A 13,062-nucleotide genomic window follows, 5' to 3' on the forward strand; every position below is an offset into this window, starting at 1 on the left:
CTCTATCAATAGTGATATAGAACCTATGGAATCAGCCCAAGAAACAGTTCAAAAGAATGCCTCCACAAGGCCTAAGACAAATACTGAGGGCAGTACTAAAACTGTGGAAAATGTTAAAGCTAAGTGTAAAAAAAAGAAATCAAGTAAACGGAATAGCAAATCCAGACAAAAGAGATTGTCAAAGGAGCGCAGAGGCAACACGAAAACAGTGGTAAAAAGGCTAAACTGGGATAACGTGGCGGAGAACTCTGCACTGCCTACGGATGAGCTTGTAAATGGTGAAATAGGTCTTCTTGATTCTATATCTCGGGGGTCAGAGGGAGGCGCATCCAATTTTGAAGTTCTATTTACAACTTTAAAACAAATACAGAGTGAGGCTCATATTGAGAGCCAAAGGGCAAAGCGGAGGGCTAAACGCGCGAATAAGAAAATGCAATCTTCCCTGAACAAGGTCAGCAAACTGTATGAAGAGATGGTTGGGAGAGTCTCCGAAGTGGAGACTAGAACGGGGAAATTGGAAGATGATATGGTGAAAGTACAGGATGCTAGGAAAGAACAAGATAAGACAACAGCCGACATGTTATGGAAATTAGAGGAATTTGAAAATAGACAAAGACGCAACAATGTACGTTTGATTGGAATACAGGAAGGGAAAGAGGGGAGTGATGTTCGGGGGTATGTTGTTGAATTACTAAAGGGTGCCCTTCCAGAGTTGTCTACATGGGATTTGGTCCATGAGGTACAAAGGGCGCATCGTTTTCCTCTGAATCGGAAGGCAACGCAGGGTAAACCTCGCGCAATACTTTTGTATGTTGGGAACTTCCTACTGCGGGAAGAGATAATTAGCAAGGCAAAGCCCCAATCTAAATGTAAGTTCAATGATGTAGAGTTCTTTGCACGCCCTGACTTTTGCCACACCACTGTGGAAAGAAGGTGGAGAATGAGGCAGCTCATTACTCCCTTTCAGAACATAGGCTGTGAGGCATACCTCTTGTTTCCTGCACGCTTGAAGATTGGACTAAATGGGAACTTTAAAATGTTTTACTCCGAGATACTGGCACAAGAATATCTTAACTATTTGCAGGAAAATAGGGATCAACGAAAAACACGCCACAAGGAGAATGTTGAAAATGATGATCATACAGTAGCCCTTAGGGATACTCCTCATAAGAAACAAAGATAAATATAAAATGGAAAAGAGAGACTGTATATATCAATACTTGGGGTTGAAAAGTTATATACGAGGGTTTATCTAAAATAAGAGTTGAAAATGTTTCTCCAAGGTTTATGAATCTTTCTTCTCAAAATAATTTTTTTTTTTTTTTTTTACATTTGCTTTTGTTTTGTAGACGTGCTGCTTTATCAGTAAATGATTGGTATTAGTATAATAAGAATAGTGGTAGAGGTCGAGCACAAAACAAGGGTGGAATAGGGTGAAATATGGAGTGCATATACTGAGCACAAGAAGTTGGAAGGGAAGTCAGGGGGGTTGATGGGTTCGGCATCCGGGAGGCAAAAGTCGGCCAGACATAGGTCCTTCGGACCTATTTGCCTGTAGGGGGGGAGGGAAATTGAGGGCGGGCAGTCTGGGGTGGGGGAGGGCAGGGAAATGGACAGGGCACAAAGGGACAAGAAGCTCAATTGGATTTGATCAATATAATTTGAATCAATTGTATGACATGGTCGGTGATAATGAAGATATTGAAGATAACATGGAAAGTAATAGGGAAGCCTACTCAGTCAGTGTGCTAGAATTAGTGATATATAAATTTTCTAAAGTGTTAAATAAAAGCAAGCAGGTAATGGGGGAAGGGAATGGGAAAAAAATGAAAAATGTCTGTTAGATTAGTGACATGGAATGTATGCGGCCTAAATGATGCTCAGAAAAGACAGAAGATTGGAATTCGGCTACGACAAATGAATGTAGATTTTGTGTTTCTTCAAGAGACACATATAATGAGTACTCAGGAGCTATGTCTCAATCAGTTGGGGTTTCACTTAATAGTTAGTTCTAAACAAGGAGTAAAACAAAGAGGGGTAGCCATCCTATCGAGGGGTAAGAGTGTAGCTATAAGAAGAAAGTTAGGAGATAATTGGGGGAGATGGGCTATGGCCGAGGTTCTATTAGAAGGAGTGTGGACAACATTGGTTGCGGTGTACGGCTCTACCCAGGATGATCCAGAGATTTTACATTTTTTGGATTCTGAGTTGGCAGACTGGGCCCCTCGGGTCATCATAGGAGGAGATCTAAATATTAACGGAGCGGAAGGTTTGGGTTCGGGCACAACAAGACAGTATAATGGTAGGAAGAAAAAGGTGTATAAGGCCCTTATTGATCTTCTAGAAAATAATACATTGCGAGATGTCTGGGGGACAATCAGATCAGAGCAATTGGGCTATACATATTATTCTGCACCGCACCAGATATGCGTTAGGCTGGATTATTTTCTGATATCCAATGATTTAATTAACATAGTAGGAATTGACAGACTCCCCCGGATATTTAGCGACCACAACCCCCTAATTCTAACGATAAAGAAGGGAGGGAGAACAATAACAAGGAGGGAGTGGACATTTGAAAGGGGACTGCTTTTAGATGATGACTACATAAAACATATGTCTAAATGGATCAATGAATTTTTTGAACATAATAGAGGAAGCGCAGCGGTTGGTATAGTATGGGATGCCTTTAAGGCAGGAGCTCGTGGTGAAACATGTAGTTATAGTGCTTATAAGAGGAAAATAGAACGATTACGAAATAGGGAGAGAGAGGAAAAAGTACTGGAGGCAGAAGAACAGCTTATCAAATGTGTAATAAGGGGAGAACCAACTGATCAATTTGTAATAGATCTAATGAAAGTGAAAAGTGAAGCAGAGGAAGAACTAGCAAATAGAGCAGCAAAGCAATATACAGTCAGAAGGGCGAGATGTTATGAGTTTAGTGAGAAAGTAGGTCGGGTACTCGCTATACGTACTAGGCAGATAGCGGCGGTAGGGATGATTAAGGAAATAAAGGATGAAAGGGGACAATTACATTCAGACCCAGAAGAAATTCGGGAAGTATTTAGGACGTTTTACCAGTCTTTATATGATGAGAAAAATCCCAGCAGTATTGAAAGAATAAATGAATATCTCCAGAATATTGAGGTTAAAACTATTCCTCCTGAAGATGCAGATGAATTAGAGACTGTGTTGGATGGTATAGAGATTAAAGAAGCTATGTCTGCTTTACCCTCGGGCAAGGCTGCTGGCCCTGATCAGCTTCCGATTGAGTTTTATAAAACTTTCTGGGGATGCTTAGGACGTGATTTAATTCAAACGTTTCAAGCTGCACAGAGCGGTGTGTCCGTTCCCAAATCCTGGAGCGGGGCGGATATAGTGCTAATTTTAAAAAAAGAGAAATCCCCGATTGAACCAGGATCGGATCGTCCAATAACACTGATGAATAACGACACCAAAATCTACTCAAAGGCACTGGCTGTAAGATTTGCTAGAATAATAAGTACCCTGGTTAGTGATAATCAACATGGTTTTATTCCCGGTAGAGGGACAACTCACCATATCAGAAAAGTGATAACTCTATTTGATGCGGCGGAGGTAACAGGAGACCCGATGGCAGTAATGCTTTTGGATGCGGAGAAGGCATTCGATCGGGTCTCCTGGTACTATTTGTGGCAGATTTTAGTCAGAGTTGGGATTAAGGGAGGCTATTTGAAAGCATTCCAGACTTTGTATAAGGAACCGGTTGCTGCACTAAGGATATACGGGGGTATCACAGGACAATTTAAAATCAAGAGAGGAACTCGGCAGGGCTGCCCATGCTCTCCCCTGTTATTCGCCATGTATATGGATCCATTAATACGTAAGATAGAAACAGCACCAGAGATTACCCCATTTTATACAGCTCTTGGGCCATGTAAGATATTAGCCTATGCTGATGATGTTGCGGTGATAACATCTTGCCCTACGTAAGCAACTACATTTTTAAAGGCCGAGGCCTTAAGATTTGGTCAAGTCTCAGGGTACTCATTGAATGCGTCAAAAACTCAGATTATTAAAAACTCGTTGACACCCTGTGATGATAGACGAGTAGTATCGGTAGGGAAGTATCTGGGAAATAACATTATGTCTAATTTAGATAGTTTGGTGGAGAATAATATTGCCCCAGTAATTGATAAAGCAAGAAAAGATCTGGATCGTTATGAGAATTTACATTTGTCATTAGTTGGACGAGTCAATATTATTAAAATGTTGATTTTACCCACACTATTATACCTCTTTAGGGCAATACCACTTTTAATTGAAAATAAATGGTTTAAAACTTGCGAACTCATGATTAATCGGTTTATTTGGGCAAGAGGCAAAACTCGGAGGGCGTTGAGGTATATGTCACTTCCCAGGGAGAAAGGGGGGTGGTCATTACCAGACCTAAAGGTATATTATTGGGCTGCAGCATTGCAAGGAATGGTGGGACTAATTGGAGGGGCAGAGAAAGATGGATGGGATAAGACAGGTTCGCTTGCTATATATGGTTTAGTTTTGGGCACTAATGCTGAAAATATTTTTTTGAGATTCACTGATGGAAGTTACTTTAAAAGAACACGTTTTAAGATAATTATGGCGGCCTACAATATATGGAAAGGAATTTCCAAAAAGGTTGGAATAGGGAAATACAACGCATATACTAGATTTAAAAATAACCCTTCATTACCTAGGGCAGTGTTTTCAGGAACGGTATATCAAGAATGGGAAAGCCGAGGGATAGGTATGATTGGAGACATGTTGGATGATAATGGTATGTTACAATTTATAGATTTGAAAAATAAGTATATGTTAAATACAAATCACTTTTTTAAATATCTTCAAATAAGGAGCTGCATACTAAATAAAAGAGGGGGAGCACTAGGTTTTGGGAGGAGTACAATGATGGATCTTATACAAAAAGGTCATGATTGTACTATAAAGAGATTTTATTCAGAAATGACAAAATTAAAAAAGGACGATCTTGAGAAATGGATAGTTAAATGGTCTTTAGATCTAGATATAGATAGAGAAAGAGATGTTTTTTCTGAATCACTTGAGATGGGAAGTAAACTATTGTGTTCATCGTCTCTTCAGGCCCAGCATTACAAGACTTTGTATCATTTGTATTACACGCCATGGAAAATTGCTCAATGGGGGGGCCTTTCTGGCACTACGTGTTTTAGATGTGGCAGTATGGAGGCTAATTTGTTACATATCTTTTCTACCTGTCCACATTTAGATAAGATAAAACATGATATTGGGAATTATTTCCGGAGTGCCTTAGACACAAAAATAGAGTTAGATTCAGTAACCATTTTGCTAGGAGTTTCCCCCAATGGGCAAATAAATTGTAAATATTTTGTGTTTCTAGCAATGGCGATTTTTAGATTACTAGTGGCCTCAACTTGGTTAGATCCAAATCCTCCCACGTATCATCAATGGCTTGGTAAAACCCTATCAATACAAAAATTGGAAACAGCTATTTATGCTAGGAAAGGGAGAAAGGGTAAAAAGCTGGGTATGCAAATTTGGGGTCCCTTGATTCAGTGGAAGTTTGGAACTGAATAAGGTAATGTGAAGAATATATGTATTATTGAAAGTTGACATATATGATTTTGTATGTATATTTTATGATAGGATTTGCATGTATTAAGTATATTGTAATATTTTTTCCTTTTTTCCTTTTTCTATATGGTTGCCTTATGAATCTCATTGTGCCTTGTCCATGTAAATCCAGGGGGGAGGGGGGGAGCGGGGGTAAATAAAATGAGGGGGAAAAATTCATCAATAAAAATATTTAAAAAAAAAAAAAAAAGAAATCCATTTGTAACCTGGTGAAAGGACCCCCCTCCCGTCCTATGGTTCCCATGCAAACAACTGTTTTTCTGTTGGGGTTCATTTGTTGGCAAATCAAACACCTTTGGAAAAGAGACTCTGCAATAATTCTGAACTTTGGGTTATACCAAGTCTGTCTGAAAAGTCTAATCATAGAATCTCTTCCTATATGTCCCTGACCATGATACATCCTGGCCATGTCAGCAATCATGCTATTTGGTAAAACTGGTCTATCATCTTTGTATACCCAAATCCCATCTTCCTCTCGCTGTCTGCAACCTGCTTTTAACCATGTGTCTTTTTCCTCATCATTTGCCTCATCTTGTAAATCTTTCACTCCCTGCCATGTTTCAACTACAGATGTTAGCATAAGTGAACTCAAGACATGTTCATCATTCTTTTCCCGATTAATTGAATAATTGTTTTTCGTACAGTACCTCGCTATCTCGTCTGCATAAGCATTTCCTTTTGTAATAAAATCTTCTCCCTTTTTATGAGCTGAACATTTCACAACAGCAATCTTTTCTGGTAGCTGAATGCCATCGATCAATCTCTTGATCAGATTTGCATTTCTGATAGGAATACCTGCAGAGGTTAAATAACCTATTTGAGACCAGAGCTGTCCATAATCATGCACAACTCCATATCCGTATTGACTGTCAGTCACTATAGTGATTTTTAAATCTTTTGCTCTTTCACATGCACGAACCAAAGCAATCAATTCTGCTACTTGTGCTGAACGAATTCCTTCGAGACATGAAGCTTCAATTACAGTAGCAACTGTGCAGACAGAATATGCTGCTCTCAGAAAACCCTCCTCTGTTCTCAGACAAGAACCATCAACAAAGTTAACAAAATCTGATACAGACAATGGAACATCTTTAATGTCCTGCCTAGGCTTGATGCAATATTCCAAAACATCCAAACACTCATGATCAATGTCATTTTCATTCCTGATTTCTGTTACAGTACCATCAGGTAATAATGTGGAAGGATTTAAATTCACACACCTTGCTATCGAAACGTTATCTGATCCCAGAATAACTTTCTCGTATTTGGTAAGTCTGTTACTTGTTAAATGCTGTGACTTTTACAGGAAATCCCATTATAATTCCCTCACTTTGCTCAAGACTCACACTTGTTGCAGCCACCGCTTTTAAGCAGCCTGGTAATGCTTTTGCAACAAGATCAAGAACTGCTGAGAAGTATGCTATTGGCTTCCTCAGTTTCCCATGTCTCTGAATTAAAACAGACAATGCACATCCTTCTCTTTCACTGCAATATAACTCAAAATCCTTTTCATAATCTGGCATGCCTAAAGCAGGTGCTTCACACAAGCTTCTCTTTAGCTTCTCAAAAGAGATTTTGTTAATCTCTGCAATGGTTTTGCAATTACAGAAAATCCACTAATCCATTGACGACAATAACCAACCATTCCTAGAAACATCCTGACTTGTCTCTGTGCTTTTGGAGGTTGCATTTCCTGGATCATTTTTATTCTCTCAATTGTAACTTGTCTGATACCTTTTGCAATTCTGTGTCCAAGGTATTTTACTTCTTGTTTGCAAAACTGTAATTTTGCAGGTGATACTTTATGTCCCTCATCTGCCAAATGATTCAAAAGAGTAATAGTGTCAGTTATACAATTATCTCGGCTTTTTGCTGCAACGAGGAGATCATCAATGTACTGAACTAATGCCGATTTTCCAGGTAAATTTAGATTTTCCAAGGATCTTTTTAATAACTGATTAAAGATAGATGGACTCTCTGTATACCCTTGAGGGATACGACACCATGCTAATATGCGATCTTGGAACCGGAACGCAAAAATTTGCTGGCTATCTGGATGCAATGGAACAGTAAAGAACGCATTGCAAAGGTCAATGACTGTGTACCATTCTGCATCATGCGGAATCTGGTAAAGAATCACTGCTGGATTTCGAACAATTGGGCAACATGGAACAACTATTTGATTAACCTTTCTCAGGTCTTGAACTATTCTATACGTTCCGTTTGCCTTTTTGATCCCCATAATTGGTGAATTACAAGGACTACTTTCAATTTCTTTTAGAACACCTTGTTTTATGAATTTGTCAATTACAGGAATAACACCTTCGATTGTCTCTGCTTTCATTTTGTACTGTGGAATGTTTGGAAAATCTATTCCCTGTTTCACTGGGATTTTAACTGGGTCTACATTTTTCATCAAGCCCATCTAATTTCCTGACAAATCCCAAATTTCAGCTTTGACTGTCTTTTTCAGTTCTTCAGGTAAATTGTCGTTATCAAATGCAGGAAATAATTTGCTTCAACCATTAGCATTGTCAATTTGTAAAGCCCATCTTCTTCTAATGTCTGAAGCTCAATACCCTCCGGTGAGCAGTATATTTTGCAATTCATCTTGCAGAGAATATCTCTCCCTAGCAAGTTTACAGGACTGCTGTTACAAACTACAAATCTATGTTTGTCTTTGAATTTGCCAATTTCAATTTTAACAGGTTCTGTCAAATCTGTTTTAATCTGTTGATTAGCTACACCAACTACTTGGATGCTTTCCCCAGAGAGAGGCAGGTTTTCTATTTCTACTGATCTAACAGTTGAACGGATAGCACCAGTGTCCACAAGAAAAGTGATTTCTACATCATTCACTTTGCCATTTACAAATGGACCAGACTGGTCAACCTCAAGAGTGGCTGCAAGCACACACTCTTCCCCCTCTCTCAGGCACTGTCATAAATAATCCTCAGAATCACTTCCATCATTCTCTGTCATCAAAAATTGTCGAGAAACATTTGGCACATTCACTCTTTGTGGTCTAATTACCTGATCACCTCCGCTGAATCCGGTATCCGAATTATACCTCTGACCATTCACACAGTTTGGTAAAGGAGGCTGTGGAATCTGACTCTGCTGATTCACTAACTGTCGCTGTAGCTGTTGCTGAAGATTTAGCTCATTTAACTGTCGCTGTAGCTGTTGCTGCAGATTTACATCATTCTGCATCTGTGGATTTAATGATGCATTTTTTAAATTTCTTGGCGGATTTTTACATTCGCGCTTCCAGTGTCCAATTTTGCCGCGATTAAAACAAGGTAACTTTTGTTTTAACTCTTCAATATTAACATTACATTTCGGTTCATCAAAATTACCCTTAAATTTTCCTTGACCCTGATTCTGATTAACATTGACATTTTTGTTTTCAAAATTTACAATTTGCTGTTAAGCTACTTTCACCTGTGCCCACATTGCTTTCTTTTTTAATTTATTTTGCTTGGTGTCTATCTCATCACTGCAGTATTTAGCCTTTCTCAAAATGTCATCAACTGTAAGTGATTGCCAGCCAACAATCCCGTTTCTAATCATCTTTCCAATTTCAGGTCTTAAGCCATAAACAAATCTATATATAAAATGACTCATGTCTTTTTCACTTAATTTTTCATAACCACTGTACTGTTTAAAAAACAACAGTAATCTTTCATAAAATGAATGCACTGATTCTTTTGGCTCCTGATTTGTTCTTTCAATTATAACCCAATTAACTTCTTTTGGAGGAATCTTATTTTTTAACCAGTAAATTACTTTTTCATACAGTCCCATGACTTCTGATGATGGAGCACCTGTTACTGCATCTCGAGCAGGTTCTACTTTAGGCCAACTTACAGAAATTTTACATTCTGTCCAAAGATCTGATGGGACAACAATGTCAAAGAATCCATCTAGATCAATCCACAGAACTTTTGAGACTTTTATAAATCTGTCTACTTGTCGATACCATTCCACTGGCTTTTCTCTCAATCGAGGAAAATCATTTGTGAATAACAAAATGTCCTGTCTAGACCAGGGAACATGTACATAACAACCTCCAGCTATTTCTCTCATTGGGTACTGATTAGCCACCATGCCTCTTTCTCGCCTTTCTTCCTCTTTCTTTTTTGTCCATTTCACTCTCCATTTACTTAAATCACCCAATTTTTTAATGTACACAATCAAATCTTTTATATGCAGAATTCTTCCCATACATTAAAATTCTCAATGTCTTTTTCAGAAAATTTTAATCTGTAATGTTTTCCCAAATTTTTTTGTTTGCTCAAGTCAATTTTTAATTTTGCAGCCAATTCTTCTAACTGTTCATATTTATTTTTTGTTTTGCATTGTACACTCTTGCAAATGAATAACAATTCATCATCTTGATAATGCTTTAAACTGTCAGGACCAATAGTGCCAATGATTAATTCTTCTAAATCCGCTTTTAGTCTTGCAACATCAAGTTTTGGGGAAGCTACATTTGAACTATTAACACTTTTCTCTGGAGTTTCAGTATCAGATTCTGCACCAGCTGGAGTTTTACATGTTAGACTTTCATTACAAGTTAAATCTGACATCCTCATTGATCTATCCCTATGAATTTCTGACAAATCTGAAAAAAAAATTTCAGCTACTTTCTGAATTCCTGCATTTAATGGAATGGTTAAAGCTGAATGTCCCATTTCCTTTTGACCAAAAACTGGGTTAACCGGACCAATCGTTATTGGAACTGTTACAGCTTCCATACTTTTAGTTAGCTGTTTTACCAATTCTTCTTTCGATCGGAAGTAATCTGAAGCACCTGGTATTTCCTTACTTTTTTCTAATCTTAGGCTTTCAGGGAAATTTCTACTTTCACCATATATACTAGAATTAGTTCTCGTATCTACTCTTTCCGGGGTTTCTTTATTATTTGGGTAAAATCCAGATGATTCCTCATTGAGTGGTGGTGCACTTGGTGTGGTCTCTGTAGAAACCATTGGGGTAGACCATGTACAAGCTGGGTTGAAAGGAGTCTGTTTTCTATTTGTAATATAAATTTCTTCTAAAACTGAATATTCTACTTCACTTTCTTCAATATTATTTTTCTTTTGGGTGTTCTTTTGACCTGGTATTTCTGTAACCATCACTCTTACTGGGTAGAGACCATCACACATGTCTGCCTGTCTCCATCGATGCATTCTATCTTCATGAGTTTCTCTTTTAAAATTTGATTTTGGACTTCTTTTTATACCACAACTTTCCCGTTGAAGTTGAAACATCTCATCCTCCCATTCGACTAAAGCTTCAAATTGTGTTGTTCTAGGCTTTAGTACAAGAGCCATCATTTTTTCTCTCAAATTTTTCAGAATTCTCATATTAAATGAACCATCTTCTGGCCAAGCTAAAACACCATCATTCTTGGTATAATCCATCTAATTATCAAACCAAAGGCAAGTATGATAACCATATTCACCTTCCATATAAGCTGCAGGTGTTTTGTATTTATGAAGTAACTTTCCACCTCGCGTTTCAATTTTCTTATCGGGTGAAAATATATTTTTTAATTTCTGAAGCCATGTAAGCTTCTTTTCTTCTTTCTTGCAGTAATAACTCATGCTTTTAATCAAATCCGTTCAATTTAAAATGATCGTAAATATTTCCTGGTTGTTCTGTAAAATCAACCAATCCGTGCGCGAAACACATCAACAAGCCAATTAGGTTAAGCTACGTCACTACCTTGCTCAACCAATAGATTTGCCCTTTTCGGAATGAGCCAATCAGCTAACAGCTCATCAGAATTACGCGAGCCAATCAGCGCGCTAGCTGTGACGTATGTTAGCCAATCACAGTGCTGACCCTGTGACGTACACAGCCGCTGCAGCTTCTCGTCTCTCGTTCCTAGAGCTTACCCCTCCTTTACAAAATATTTTCACAGCGCCATTTTAAGAAAACTTTTTCAATAAATTTCAATTAATACCAACAAATAAACGAACCATTTGTCTGTTTCGCTAAATAAGGAGATAGTTTATACAGTCATTCAAGTATTCTTTTACGTCAAATAGACTACACTATTTTCACAGAATATACAATCGTTGATAAAGTAAACTTTTACTTTACCCTTCTAACAAGTAAAAACGAACTTGTTTCCCTCTGAATGCACATAAAGTAGTAATTCAAAATTTGACTCGAACGCAATTACAAAATCAATTATACACTTTCAAACGGAAAGTTTTCTAACCATACATACATGAATTTTGGTAGGACTTTAACCAACCAAAGAAATCCACATTTGCCAGTAAGAATAGACGACGCTTCCTCACCCTTCACACAAGCTCGGATAAAATTCTACTACTCTTTTCGCAGTGAGTTTTAAAACAGGCTCTAAGTCCTTATACTCAAAAGCTACGATTTCATAAACAATCCTCACTATACATTCTACCTAACACACCTAAAATCCCTAATTTCGTGCTGTACGTCCACAACACTAGTGATATATGACAATAACACTATTTTGAAACAGAACAAATGCACTGTGTAACTTCACTTGTCACACTACTCATATGCCAGCACAACTAGGATTGTTCACACTGCAGGAAAAAAACCTTTCGACTACATGTAACAAGTGAACAAACTTAACATATGTTAAACATCAATTCTATGTAACTACCATGTAGCATGTCAGTTACCATAGCAACCGTAACTCTGCTACCAGAAAATTGATCCAGCGCTCTTATGGAAAATATGTCATAGCAATGCTACCCAACTCCACAATACTCACCATTAATCATAAAACACTCACAAGGCCCATAAACTAACGTGACATATTTTGAGCAACTGAATCATGTGACCTAATTAATAAAACCTATTCACAAATTATATACACATTTATATACAACTGCAGTATAATGATTTCACCATGGTTTTTTTGTAAAGCTTTGCATTTAATTAAGTCACTTAGGCAAATGGATCTGCTGATGGTAATGACCATGAAATAACAAGACCAGCTTGTCTTTTCAAAAATCTTATTTATTAACTATTTATTCAAGGAAAGTGCATTTTATTAGAGGAGTAGCAAATTAGACTGACAGTTCCAAGCAAAATCAAATAGCATGTTAAATGAAGAATAAACAGTTTTCCATCACTTAAGCCTTATTTTCACTATCTAAAACTCACTTCGCCTGAAGGAATAAAGGTAAAAAGTCATTTAACCCTATTGATCCTTACGTGCTCCAAAAAGTTCGTCAGCACGTCATGTCTAACAGGAATCGGGGGAAGATGAGCAGCAAAGCAGCGAGAGCCCCCTCCCTCTCATGGGGACAGTTTTTATACCTTTTCTGACTAACTAAAGTATCTTTATCGCACGTTTTTTTGAAAATCCAAACTTCCCATTGGCTGAGCCATGTCAGTACACTATTA

The 13,062-nt window shown here is 37.8% G+C and overlaps 1 long non-coding RNA gene across 1 annotated transcript in view; it reads right to left on the reverse strand.

The window, feature by feature from the left end:
- LOC144782375 (uncharacterized) overlaps positions 1 to 8,794 on the reverse strand; it is a 371,940-nt gene extending 363,146 nt beyond the window's left edge. Inside the window, exon 1 of the long non-coding RNA XR_013601148.1 lies at positions 8,683 to 8,794. This is a non-coding gene — a long non-coding RNA (uncharacterized LOC144782375). The remainder of the gene's footprint in view (positions 1 to 8,682) is intronic.
- Positions 8,795 to 13,062: the final 4,268 nt, after the last annotated feature.

The sequence above is a fragment of the Lissotriton helveticus genome, chromosome 1_1 (assembly GCF_964261635.1).
Source record: "Lissotriton helveticus chromosome 1_1, aLisHel1.1, whole genome shotgun sequence".
Taxonomy (NCBI): domain Eukaryota; kingdom Metazoa; phylum Chordata; class Amphibia; order Caudata; family Salamandridae; genus Lissotriton; species Lissotriton helveticus.